Source organism: Stenella coeruleoalba, assembly GCF_951394435.1.
Source record: "Stenella coeruleoalba genome assembly, chromosome: 16".
Taxonomy (NCBI): Eukaryota; Metazoa; Chordata; class Mammalia; order Artiodactyla; family Delphinidae; genus Stenella; species Stenella coeruleoalba.
The window spans coordinates 37,327,863-37,341,327 of NC_137162.1; the positions used below are offsets into that span (position 1 = coordinate 37,327,863).

General features: G+C 36.9%; 1 protein-coding gene across 1 annotated transcript in view; it reads left to right on the top strand.

The window, feature by feature from the left end:
- Positions 1 to 13,465, top strand: part of RNLS (renalase, FAD dependent amine oxidase) — a 273,745-nt gene that overhangs the window by 101,432 nt on the left and 158,848 nt on the right. The window lies entirely within an intron of this gene.

The window sequence follows — 13,465 nt, forward strand, 5'->3', positions numbered from 1 at the left end:
TAAAAGAGAAAAGTAGTAAAATTACCTATATCTAAAATAATTAGTTAAGCAATATACAAAACAAAAAGATGTAAAATTTGACATTAAAAACATGAAACTGGGGTGGAGGTAAAAATGCAGTGCTTTTAGAATGCACTTTAACATAAACCATAAACTTAGAATAGACTGCTGTATACATATGTTGTAATATATGAACTCATGGGTACCACAAATTAAAAACCTAAAACAGGTAGGCAAAAAATAAAGAGAAAGGAATACAAACTTAACACTAAAGCAAGTCATCAAATCACAAGGGAGGAGAATGAGAGAAGAAAGGAACAGAGAAGAACTACAAATAAATGGAAAGATACTATGTGTTTATGGATTGGAAAAATTAATATTGTTAAAATGTTCATACTACCCACAGCAATCTACAAATTCAATGTAACCTTATCAAGATATCAGTGACAGTTTTCACAGAACTGGAAGAAATAATACTAAAATTTGTATGGAACCACAAAAAAAACCCTGAATAGACAAAGCAAGCTTAAGAAAGAACAAAGCTGGAGGTAGCATGCTCCCTGACTTCAAACTATATTACAAAACTATACTAATGAAAACAATAAGGCTCTGGCACAAAAACAGACACATAGATCAATGAAACAGAATGGAGAGCCAAGAAATAGACCCATACTTATATGATCAATTAACTTATGACAAATGACCCAAGAACATGCAGTGGGGAAAAGACAGTCTCTTCAAAAATGGTGTTTGGAAAACTGGATAGCTGCATGCAGAAGAATGAAACTGGACCACTTTATTATTTCATATACAAAAATACACCCAAAATGGATTAAAGACTTAAATGTATGACCTGAAACCACAAAACTCCTAGAAGAAAACATAGGCGGTGTGCTCTTTGCCTTCAGTCTTAGCAGTGTTTTTTGGATCTGTTTTCTCAGGCAAGGGCAACAAAAGCAAAACTAAACAAATGGGACTATATCAAACTAAAAATCTTTTGCACATGAAGGAAATCATCAACAAAATGAAAAGGCAGCCTATTGAATGGGAGAAGATATTTGCACATGATATATCTGGCAAGATTTTAATATTCAAAATATATAAAATACTCACAGAACTCAATATCAAAAAAATCAAACAATCAAGATTTTTTAAATTTTTTAAATTTTTAAAATTTTTTAAAAAATTGTTTAAATTTTTAAATCAAGATTTAAAAATGAGCAAAGGGATTTTGATTTTCTGAGGAGACATACAGGTGGCCAACAGAGACATGAAAAGATGTTCAACATCATTAATCATCAGGGGAAGGCAAATCAAAACCACAGTGAGATACCTCACATGTCAAAATGGCTATTATCAAAAAGACAACAAATAGCAAGTCTTGGCAAGGATGTAGAGAAAAGTGAACCCTCGTGCACTGTTGGTGGGAATGTGAATTGGTGCAGCCACTGTGGAAAACAGTATGGAGGTCCCTCAAAAAATTAATAAAACTACCATGCAATCAAGCATTTCCACTTCTGGATATTTAAAGAAAATGAAAACACTAATTTGAAAAGATGTATGACCTTTGTGTTTTTTTGCAGCATTATTTACAGTAGCCAAAATATGGAAGCAACCTAACTGTCCATTGGTAGGTGAATGGATAAAGAAGATGTGGTATATATAGATAATAGAATATTACTCAGCCATAAGAAAGAATAAAATCTTGTCATTTGTGACAACATGGCTGAACCTAGAGGGCATTATGCTAAGAGAAGTAAGTGAGACAGAGAAAAACAAATACCATATGATTTCACTTATATGTGGAATCTAAAACACAAAACATACAAACAGAACAAAACAGAAATAGACTCATAGATACAGAGAACAAACTGGTGGTTGACAAAGTGAAGGGATTTGGGAATTGGGCAAAATAGCTGATGGGGATTAAGAGGTACAGGCTTCTAGTTATAAAATAAATAAGTCATGGAGATATAACGTACAACATAGAGAATATAGCCAATAATATTGTAATGACTTTGTATGGTGAGAGATGGTTACTAGACTTATTGTGGGGATAAATTTGTAATGTATATAACTGTCAAATTACTATGTTTTACACCTGAAATTAATATAATATTGCATTTCATCTATGCTTTAATAAAAAGGAAAAAAGAAGATAGTGCAGGCCATTGTGGTAGATTTCTCAGTGTCTAAGTTGGAACTTGAATGCCATATTCAGAACCCAAGTACTGGTCACTTCCCAGGGCAAATCCTCTTTCTCATGGCATGGATAATGCAATGTTTAATATTACCTAAAATATATTTTTCCCTCATGTGATTTCCCAAAGACAGAACATAAAATTAAATTTCATGAAACTTAAAAAAAAAAGGAAAAGAAAAATGAGGAGAGCCTTGGAGATCTGTGGGACATCTTGAATACCAACATACATGCAATAGGAGTCCCAAATGAGAGGAAAGAGAGAAAGCAGCAGAGAAAGAAGACATTTGATGAAATAATGGCCAAAAACTTTCCAAATTTGAAAACCAACATTACTCCACAGATTCAAGAAACTCAATGAATCCTATAAGGAATAAACACAAAACCATACACACCTAGACGCATCATATTCAAACTGTTGAAAGCCAAAGAAAAAAAGAAAAACTTAAAATCAGTAAGAGAGAAACAGCCCATGACATGAGAAGAATTAATGCAATTAATGCCTGACTGTTCATTTGAAAGAATGGAGTCCAGAAAGCAGTTGAATGATATACTCAAAGGGCTGAAAGAAAAAATGCCAACCAAAAATTGTATATCCAGCAAAACTAGCCTTCAAAAATGAAGATGAGATAAATCATTCCAGATTAAAAAAAAAAAAAAAAAAAGACTGAGAGAACTCATTGCTAGCAGATCTGCCTTACAAGAATACCACAGGACAAGAAATCTTGTCAGCTAAAAGGAAGTGACACTAAAAGATAACTCAAATTCACAGAAAGAAATGAAAAACACTGGAAATGATAAATATATGTTAATATAAAAGGCTATATAAGCATATTTCTACTCATGACTTCTGCAAAAGTCATAATATTCTATAAGGTAGTTATTATACTATACTGTTTCATTTACACATATATGTATACATTCATATATATGTAATATATAGGACAATAATAGCACAAAAATGGAGAGGGAATGGAACTATAAAGGAGCCAATTTTCTACATTTGACTCATTTATTAGTAATCTGCAGTTGACTGTGATAAGTCAAGATGCATATTGTAATCCCTAGAGCCTCCATTAAGAAAATAACTCCAAATAAAATCATTAAAAAAAATCAACACAGAAATTAAAATAGTACTCTAAAAATACACAACACAAAAAAGGCAGTAATGAAGGAATAAAACAAAAAAGACAGGATACATACAGACAACAAATAGCAAAATGAAAAATGTAAATCCACCCATGTTTATTAAATGTGAATGGTCTAAACATCTCAGTCAAAAGACATAGATTGTCATACTAGATTTTAAAAAGTAAGATCCAGCTATATACTCTCTACAGAGACACAAGTTAGATTCAAAGACAAACAAATCTATTTAAAGTAAATATGTGATTCAAACCCAGGTACTCTGGCTCCTCACTTGGCTGGAGAGATAGAATCTATATAGATAGATAGAAACAATACAAGGTAATGTAGTTACAGCTATGTGAAGTCAGGAAAAGGGAGAAGCCAGTTTGCACTTGTTTAGACAAGTAGTTCCAGCATTCTTAAAGAGATGGCCTGAACATGGAAGGGAGTACATTATAAGTGAGTTGTATAGGAATGAAGAGAACATATTTGGAGTGAACAGTTCATTCATTCATTCATTCATGTTAAGACCCTCCTATAGGCCATGTACTGTGCCATTTGCTGTGATATGAAAAAGCAGCAGATAGGAGTTTGACAAGCACAGAGAATGACAACACTGGGTGATAAATACTATAGAAGAGGAGTCGAGGAAGGATCGATTGTGCAGAGGATAAGCTGAAGTTCACAGAGGAAGCCTGTTATTCCTGGGTCTTAGTGGAGAGGTACAAATGAACCAATCCAAGAAGGGGCTGCAGGGTAAGTATGAGAGCATGTGAGAATAGTCACATGGTTCAGAGTAATGGAAGTGTTACCACAGAAGGTAATTGGAGGTAATTAGGGATTTGCAGCTGGAAAGGCTGAGTTGAGGATGGATGAGGCCTGCATATTGTGGGTTCATTCTTTATTTGGGGGAACAGTGGAGAGCCCTTAAGGATACCAACCTGCCCTGGAATGCTTTGATGACTAGAGGCAGGTAATGTTGGGGTGAAGTGAGACCACATGTAAAGGGATCTTTAGTGACAGAGTGAGTTATTTGGACTTGAGATGACAGGAAGTGAGGAACCATGTCATATGATTAAACCCAGCCGTATAGTTAAAATCAGCAAGTGGGCCTGAGGTGTTGATTTCATAATGGCGTGATGGCAGTGGGAATAGAAAGGAAAGGAATCTGACCGGAGTATTGACAATATATTGCCAGGTATCAAAGACTGATTGGATATAAGGAATAAGAGAGAGGGAAGAGTCAGATGACCTCATGTTTTCAAGCCAGGGACACTTGGAGACTAGGAAGACTGTGGCACTGGAAGCAGACATTAAGAAACAGGCACAAGGAACGTGTTTAAATGGGAGAAAGTAAATGTTTTTTTAAATGTTTGAAAGATAACATGAGACCCTTTTGGAATAGATTCTAAAGTCTTTATTGATAGTGGTCCTTAGTCCACAAAGAACCCGAGGCAGCTGATTCTCAAATTTTAATGTTTGTAGGTTTAAAAAAAAAAGATAAAATCTAACCAGGATAAACATTAATCTATCTGGACCACATGGCCTCATAAAATTCCATGCATGCATTCAACATGTATTATGAACTCCTAGAGAGTATTACCTAGTGGATGGTGGCATAGATTAGAAGCAACAGTATGTGTTCTAGGGTTGGACAGAACTTGGGTCATATCCCAGCCCCTGCACAGGATAGCTGTGTGAAGTCAGCAAAATACTGACCCTCTCTGACCGCGAAATTCCTCAGCTGTGAAACAGAGACAATGGCAGTGCCCACCTCATAGGAAGATTGTGGGAATTAAGTGGGGCGATGCATATAAAACCTTTAGTCCAGTGCCAGGCACACAGAGGATGATCAGGGAGGGTGAGATGCTGCTGTTATTGTCTGTCATCATCTCTGAATCCCCTTTATCTCCATCAGCCCTGTCATCTCTATCATCAGTATCCCTGTTCACCATTTTCCTTTCCATCACTGTTATCATTGTCATCCCTGTGGTCACCATCATCACCATCATTTTTAGCCTCCATGGTGGAAATTCCTCAAGGTGATAGGCACCTGCTTTGTTGCTCTATTAGTTTTTCTGTGAACAAATACTGAATATTACTATTTAAGAGGCAAATCTAGACATGGAATGTCCCTGAATTGTTGCTCAGTTTAGGCCACACTGCGCCATTCTCCTGTTCTTTTCCTAATAATAAATAGTTATCATTTAATGATATTGATACAAAACTAAAATTTGCTTAAGTTATTCTTGTTTGGGTTAATCCAAAAATTTGAGTTTCATGTATATTATAGTAAGTTAACTGCTGCAAAAAAGTCATACTATTATTGCAGTCAACCTTTTTGTGGCAAAGGAACACAGCATAAAGCACTTACGGAGACATATCCCTTGTTCAAAAAAGATTTAATTAGATGTGAATTCCAGCAAACCTTACTAGTTAAGGAACGGCATTGCATTTGCTGTTTAACCATGCCTTGGGCTTGCATGTTTTGTGAACATCAGTACCCTAGCAAACACAAAATGGAGAACTGGCTTCTCTTACTCACCTCTCAACCCATTTATGCAGATTTTTAAAAAATAGATAATGGAAAGAATTTGGCTATCTTTTCTTTATTGCTGATACCTACATCTATAGGGGAAGTGATTCATGTTTAGGATGCATTCTTCTCAAACAATAATCAATGAGGGTAGTTTATACTGTGTCCAGACTTCTGCTTTGAAGCACTACAAGATTGTTGATTTAGAAAGTGGCTTTGATGAACATTCCTCAAGATAAAAGCATATTGCTTTTCAATATGTCACCTACTCATTTTGGACTATGGGGGAGCTTATTTTATGTACTCCCTTGTCCTCTTCCTAGCTATATGCATTCCAGCAAGTTTAAGGGTGGTACACAGTGAATGACTCAGCTGCTTCTCTGTGGAATCCATGGACCAGTGCCCACCTGCAAACATTTTGCTACCAATCTAGGATAGGATAAGTCAGAGATTGAGAGTAAGGGCTTAGAAATTTTCCTGGTAATTTGACATTGCAATGACATCCAAATATATGACTCTGTATTTAACAAAAATCTTAGTCATCAATTGATTGGAAGTTTTAAAAAATGAAAAACTGTAACAACAACCAAAACAAAGACAAAAACTAAATTCTGGTCCTTCACCACATTGGTCAACAGAACACTAGTTCTGTGGGATATTAATAGGTATTCCATAAAAAGTGCATACTACCCTTAAATAAGTTTGGGAAGAACTTATAAAATAAGTCTGGGTTCTTCAGGACTCCTCAGGGACTGCATTGCAAACCTCCTGGGTAGGAGAAGGGTAAGCAGAGTCTCTGATCTCATAAAACCCTGGATTTGTAGAGTATCTGCAGAGTGTCCTGTAGAGAAGACTATGAAAAAAATATTCCATAGCTATTTTTAACTTTTCAGTTATTTCTTACACAGCTTTAGTACAGCATTATGATTCTCCAAACTTGATTTTTTTCCTTATTTTTTAACTTTTGAAACATGCCCTATACTGTTACCACTGTAGTCAATGTTACCATTTTTCTAATATCATGGGTTTTTTTCTTTTAGTTAAAAAAATATATGACCGATTGGTCAAGACAAAGCCCCACCTCCTAGAAGTCAGAGACTACATTTTTCTTATGATTTCTGGATCATCACAGAGAATCTGGAATGAACCTCTGCAGTTTATGTGAGGGATGACTTGAAAATTATTGTATTGGAAAATTCTTCTTGGCATAGAAAGGTAAAATTAGGATCTGAAGGGACATTGGAATAAATCAGACATGGAAAGGTTTTTTAGTGCTACTCATGAAGGTAGAGGAAAAACGAAAGGGCAACTGAGGGTTAAAGAAGTCATTTAAAAGTACTTAAAGAAAATGTAGGGACCTTATGAAACTTAAAAGCTTTTGCACCGCAAAGGAAACCATAAACAAGATGAAAAGACAACCCTCAGAATGGGAGAAGATATTTGCAAACAAAGCAACTGACAAAGGATTAATCTCCAAAATATACAAACAGCTCAGGCAGCTCAATATCAAAAAAACAAACAACACAATACAGAAATGGGCAGAAGACCTAAATAGACATTTCTCCAAAGAAGATATACAGATTGCCAAGAAACACATGAAAGGATGTTCAACACCACTAATCATTAGAGAAATGCAAATCAAAACCACAATGAGGTATCACCTCACACTGGTCAGAATGGCCATCATCAAAAAATCTACAAACAGTAAATGCTGGAGAGGGTGTAGAGAAAAGGGAACCCTCTTGCTCTGTTGGAGGGAATGTCAATTGATACAACCACTATGGAGAACAGTATGGAGGTTCCTTAAAAAACTAAAAATAGAACTACCATACGACCCAGCAATCCCACTACTGGGCATATACCCTGAGAAAACCATAATTCAAAAAGAGTCATGTACCACAATGTTCATTGCAGCACTATTTACAATAGTCAGGACATGGAAGCAACCTGTGTTCATCAACAGATGAATGGATAAAGAAGATTGGCACATATATACAATGGAATATTAGGCCATAAAAAGAAATGAAGTTGAGTTATTTGTAGTGAGGTGGATGGACCTAGAGACTGTCATACAGAGTGAAGTAAGTCAGAAAGAGGAAAGCAAATACCGTATGCTAACACATATATAAGGAATCTAAAAAAAAAACTGGCTCTGATGAACCTAGGGGCAGGACAGGAATAATGACGCAGACATAGAAAATGGACTTGAGGACGCAGGGAGGGGAAGGGTAAACTGGGACCAAGTGAAAGAGTAGCATTGACATATATACACTACCAAATGTAAACTAGATAGCTAGTGGGAAGCAGCTGCACAGCACAGGGAGATCAGCTCGGTGCTTTGTGACCACCTAGAGGGGTGGGAGAGGGAGGGTGGGAGGGATGCGCAAGAGGGAGGGCATATGGGGATATATGTATACGTATAACTGATTCACTTTGTTATACAGCAGAAACTAACACAACATTGTAAAGCAATTATGCTCCAGTAAAGATGTTAAAAAATATAAAATAAAATAAAAATTAAAAAAAAATAATGAATGGAGTAGAAGCATCCAAAAAGAAACTGTAAAAGTGGTCTTTGAAAGGCTATCAGATATCAGCTCTGAAGCCAAGATCCAGTGCCAGGAACAAGTTATGGGGACGAGATTGCTTCACTTCCTAGTAGATTGGTCTCCCTTATTAAACCAGCACATCCTTCAAGTCCAGATTCTTTTTTTTCTCCTGGTTTGATAACATTAAAGCAGCTCTGTTGCTTGCTGGCCATTGCTTTGAGAGTGAGGCGCTAATAAAGTGTGGAGTAGGTGAAAATCCCCATGAAAGTAGGCAGACTCCACAGCTTCACGTTTGGAAAAGCCCCAGCGGAATGCCAGTGATGTCTTTTCTTTCTGTGTGCCCAAGCCTGCTGGCTTCCTCATCACGTTGCTTCACATAGCCGCCCTTTCTATACTCTTGAGTCTCAGCCTCATTTTCACCATTTTCTTCAAATATACACAGCGTTTTCCTATCTTGGGGGGCGGGGCGAAGGAAGCTGACAAATCTACGCTCTCTAGCTACTTTTTATTTCCCACTTTCTCGTTTTTGCAGAACTTCTTAAACAAGGTGTCTTATTTCCTTGCCACCTCCCCTCTCCTTAGTCTCAGGCACCTGGCTTTAATAACAATAATGACTGGAACTATGGCTGGCTTGACTGAGGGCTTACTCTGCACCAGGTTCAGTGCTTAGTGCTGAGCACACATTATTTCAGTGAATTCTCACAATAATCGTCTGTGTCAGGTATTACTCCTATCATAATTGTATAGATGAGATGCTCAGGCTTAGATGAAGCAACACAGCCACTATTGACCGGGCTGGGATTTAGCCCAGGTCTGACTGACCTCAGTGCATTCTCTTAACTACCTCTTTGTTTACTCAGAAGTGTCAGGAAAATGCTCCTAACTGAAGAGGTATTATTATAACCCATTTAAAGCACTTGCTCTTAACAAGGAGCATCACATTAACAAGCACCTCCTTGGGGGCATTTGCAAATTTGTAGACATTTGGTTGTCCTGAAGTTGGAGTTGGGAATGCTACTAGTATTTAATAGCTAAAACAAAGAGTGTAGTGGTGCGAACTGTCCTGCAATGCTGAGAACCACCTCATGCAACAGAGTTATCCTGCCTCACATGCCAGTGATGCCCCATTCAGAAACGATGATAATGGATGAGAATCTAATAATGGATTCAGAAAGCCTAAATAACTTCCCTGAATCTGGAGCCCTAAATCAAACTGATATCTGTCTGGCTCTAAAGCTTATGCTTTTTTCACTCTATTCAACACAGTACATTAAAATATTATGCATAATTTGATTTCCTCTCAGAATTATCATATTTTATATGTAACATCTCAAATATAATTTATTTAAAGAATAGTTAGCTAATTTCCTGATTGAATGTTCTTTTAATACATTTAATGGAGACAGCATGTATCATAGTGTTTGCCAGATTTTCAGAAGGATGCTAAAACTCAATGAGAGAAACCATCAACATTATATTAAATGAAGAAAGCTGCCTTATCTGGAGCATGCTGTCTTCTTTACTGTCAACCAGGAGTGGAAAGGACTCATTTAGGAAAGGAAAAAAAGGGGGATGGGGAAAGCTAGGTAAAGAGGTTAGTAGAGAGGAAAATATATATACTTGGATTTTTATTTAATTAGTCTTATATACCAAGCTCTGAGCTGTCACTTGTAATCTCTGCTGCTTCTTTTTAAAAAATCTTTTTCATAAACATACAAAAGCGTTGTCCACATTTAAATAAGATTCACATATAAAGGCATCTTTTAAATGTGCTTATTTCCAAAATATACGTCTTATTTTTTTTTGTAGCAGTTTTAGGCTGTGCTGGGCAAAAGACCTTGTTACACTTGCTAAAGGAGAGTTGTGCTTTTCATAATCATAGATTGCATACCTGGACCATACACTTGAACATGCCCAAGTCTGCACAATTTAGCCATCCTTTCCTAACATCAAGGCCCACCACCTTTTTTTTTGCCACCCCAAAAAAGTGCAGTAGCAGTTTCAGCTTCATTCTTGTACCTAACTTTGAAACTCCCATCCTGAATTGCCTGAAAGAAAAAAGTGTCTGTTTCTTTATACCGTTTTTTCTCCTTCCTATTTTCACAACTTGAGATATATTTAAAATCAGATATACAAATGATTTTCTGGGAACTGCTGAAAACAGAGAATCTCGAACTTTAGTTATGATAAGAATATCTGGAGAGCTTGTTGAAAATGCAGATTTCCATACCCTGTCCTGGAGAACTGAATTTAGTAGCTCTTGAAGGGCGTAATATGCTTTGTCAGCAAGCTCCCCAGGTGATGGAGTGCAGGTGGTTCATGGACTGTACTTTGAAGACAATTGGTTTAGCATTTAGTAGGCCCTTGATAAATAGCTGTCGGATATATGAATGTATCTGAAGGCTGTCCTGACATCCTTATTTCTGTCAACAGAGGCTTTTACCTATAAACACATGAACTTGCAGTCCTAGAAGATGCGTTAACACTACTTCCCCCTTACTTTGTCCACCTGTTTTCATTGACTCTTGAAGTCTTACTGTGGTTGCTTCTCACTGTTTCTTGCACAGGTCCTTTCCATCTCCATAGCTATCACACTGCTTCAGGACCTCCTATTTCTGGCTTGTCAAAATATTCCCTGGAATCCAGATTCTTTTTACTCCAACTCAGCTTTTAAACCACTATCAATTAATAGTCCCCAATCCCATGCTTATCTGCATTGAAGACTCTTGACCCAAGCTACATTTCCACTTAACCTCCCTCTGCTCTCCTTCTCTTTAACCATACTAGTTTACACTCTTTTCCTTAATCGTGGTTTATGCATTTCCATCTCCCTATCTTTGCTCATGCCATTTCCCCATGGGCAGAAAAGGGTTAACTCAGCAGGCCTGGGTTGTTCAAACCATGCACCTTCCAAAGAAATGCCTGTCTTCAGTTCTAGTCCATGGCCAGCTCCTGGGAGATAACCTCTGAACCCCTGAAATTTTCTTCCTGATAAGTGTTTTTGTATGCCTAAGGCCTTGGACCCTACTATATTTATGGTAAAAACCTACTTGTATGCCTGAGGCCTTGGCATACCAGTTTGACCAGATAAGTGTATCCTGACAATGTGATTTATGGTGAAAACCTGTTTTGGCTATAGTGGGTGGCTAGACTCTGAGTAGCTGAGATCAGTCAAGTGGGCTCTACATGTCTATTGTGACTGACCCCCAGTAACAATCCTGGACACCAAGGCTCAAGTGAGCTTTCCTGGCTGGCAACATTTCACATGGGTTGTCACATGTTGTTGCTGGGAGTATTAAGTTTGTCCCCATAAGACTCCCCTGGGAAGGACACCTAGAAGCTTGTACCCGGTTTCTCCTGGGCTTCCCCCCTGTGCCTTTTCCCTTTGCTGATTTTGATCTGTATCCTTTGACTGTAATGAAACATAACCCAATAATATAACAGCTTTTCTGAGTCCTGTGAGTGCTTCTCATGAATCATCAAGCCAAAAGATGGTGTTGAGAACCCCTGACACACCCCCATAGGACTGCCTTCTCTTTTCTGCCTCACCATAGCCTAGTCATTTTCAACTGCCTGCTAAAATTCCTTCCCTGCCACATTGCCTTTCCAGAAAGGCAGGCAGCAAGTAGCATCCTCTGCTGGTGATAGTGCCCACTGAAAACACTTTTCTGAAAAGAAATTTGGCAGTGTTAGAAAAACTTAAAATGGACATACTGTTGATCCAGCAGTTCCACTTTTTGGAGTTTATTTTATAGAAATCTTTACACAAGGGTGTACTGAATGTGTTGCTGTCTTGTTTGCAGAAGCAAAAATCAGAAATACCCCAATCATCCATTGATGGCAATATTAGTAGAATAATCCCTTAATTATTACTAATCCCAATGATAAAGCTCCCATTTACTGAGCACATTCTGTTCTAGCCCTGTGCTAAGTGCTGTACTTACAGTATTCCACTTAAATTTATAGCAAATCTTCCATGTAGGTAAATTATCCCCACTTAGACAAACACTGATGCACCTAGAGGTTAAATGAGGACACGTAGCTAAGGTCTGTATGACTCCATCCTTACAATTCATAGTAGGCTAATAAACAGTTGTTAATGAGCCCTGTATACTGGCATGGAAGGATGCCTATCATATATTATTAAGTTTAAAATTAAATTATGAAAATATTGTATAATATGTTACCATTTTTGTAAGCCATATCTATATATACACACATTTGCATAGGAACTAAAAAATGCAGTAAGATTCATTAATTTACTGAACAGGTAACAACTTCTTTTCTCCTAATATGCTAGAATGATGAATACATGATAAACTTGGCTACCCTCACGCAAGGGTATGAAAACAGGGAAGACAGAGATCTCAAATTAAAAATAAAAATTGTGTGCCTCCATTGGTAAAAGGGGAGGTACTCTTGATCCTAAATTTTGGGCAAAAAAAGTATTACTATGTTAGTAATGCTACTAATATATTTATGAAAGGAAAGCGTGCCTGCATCCTTTCACAGATAGAAGCAGACAATGTATTAAATATCATTATACTTTTATATATAAATATACATAATTTTTTAGTTGTAGATAATTTAGAAAATTTTATTAAACATAATATTTTAGTTGTAGAAAATGTATAAAATGAAGCAAAGCACAAAGAAGAAAATAATGGACTGATCCATTATTTTCTTAGAGTAGCACTTCTTTTCTGTGTTCTAAAAAGGAATCTTATCAGCAGACATGCTAGCAGCTTTTCTCAAAAAAGAAAAGAAAAAGCAAAAAAAGAAAAGTTTTGTTGTTTAAATAAATTTGACAGACACTGCATGTTGCATGCTCTCCTTGTTCTAGTGGAAATGTGTTTATTAAATAGGACCTGAAAAAAAAAAAAAGCCCTTCTTTATTCAGTATTTCTTGGATTATGTGACCATATAACTCCTCTTGACTGTCTATACCCAGGAAGCCCACAGAATGAAAGGTAACTATTGCCTCTTCTTCTATCTTAGCAACCTGGTCACTGGCAGCAGCGATTTTCTCATCTTTGTCCAAAGAGGAATCAA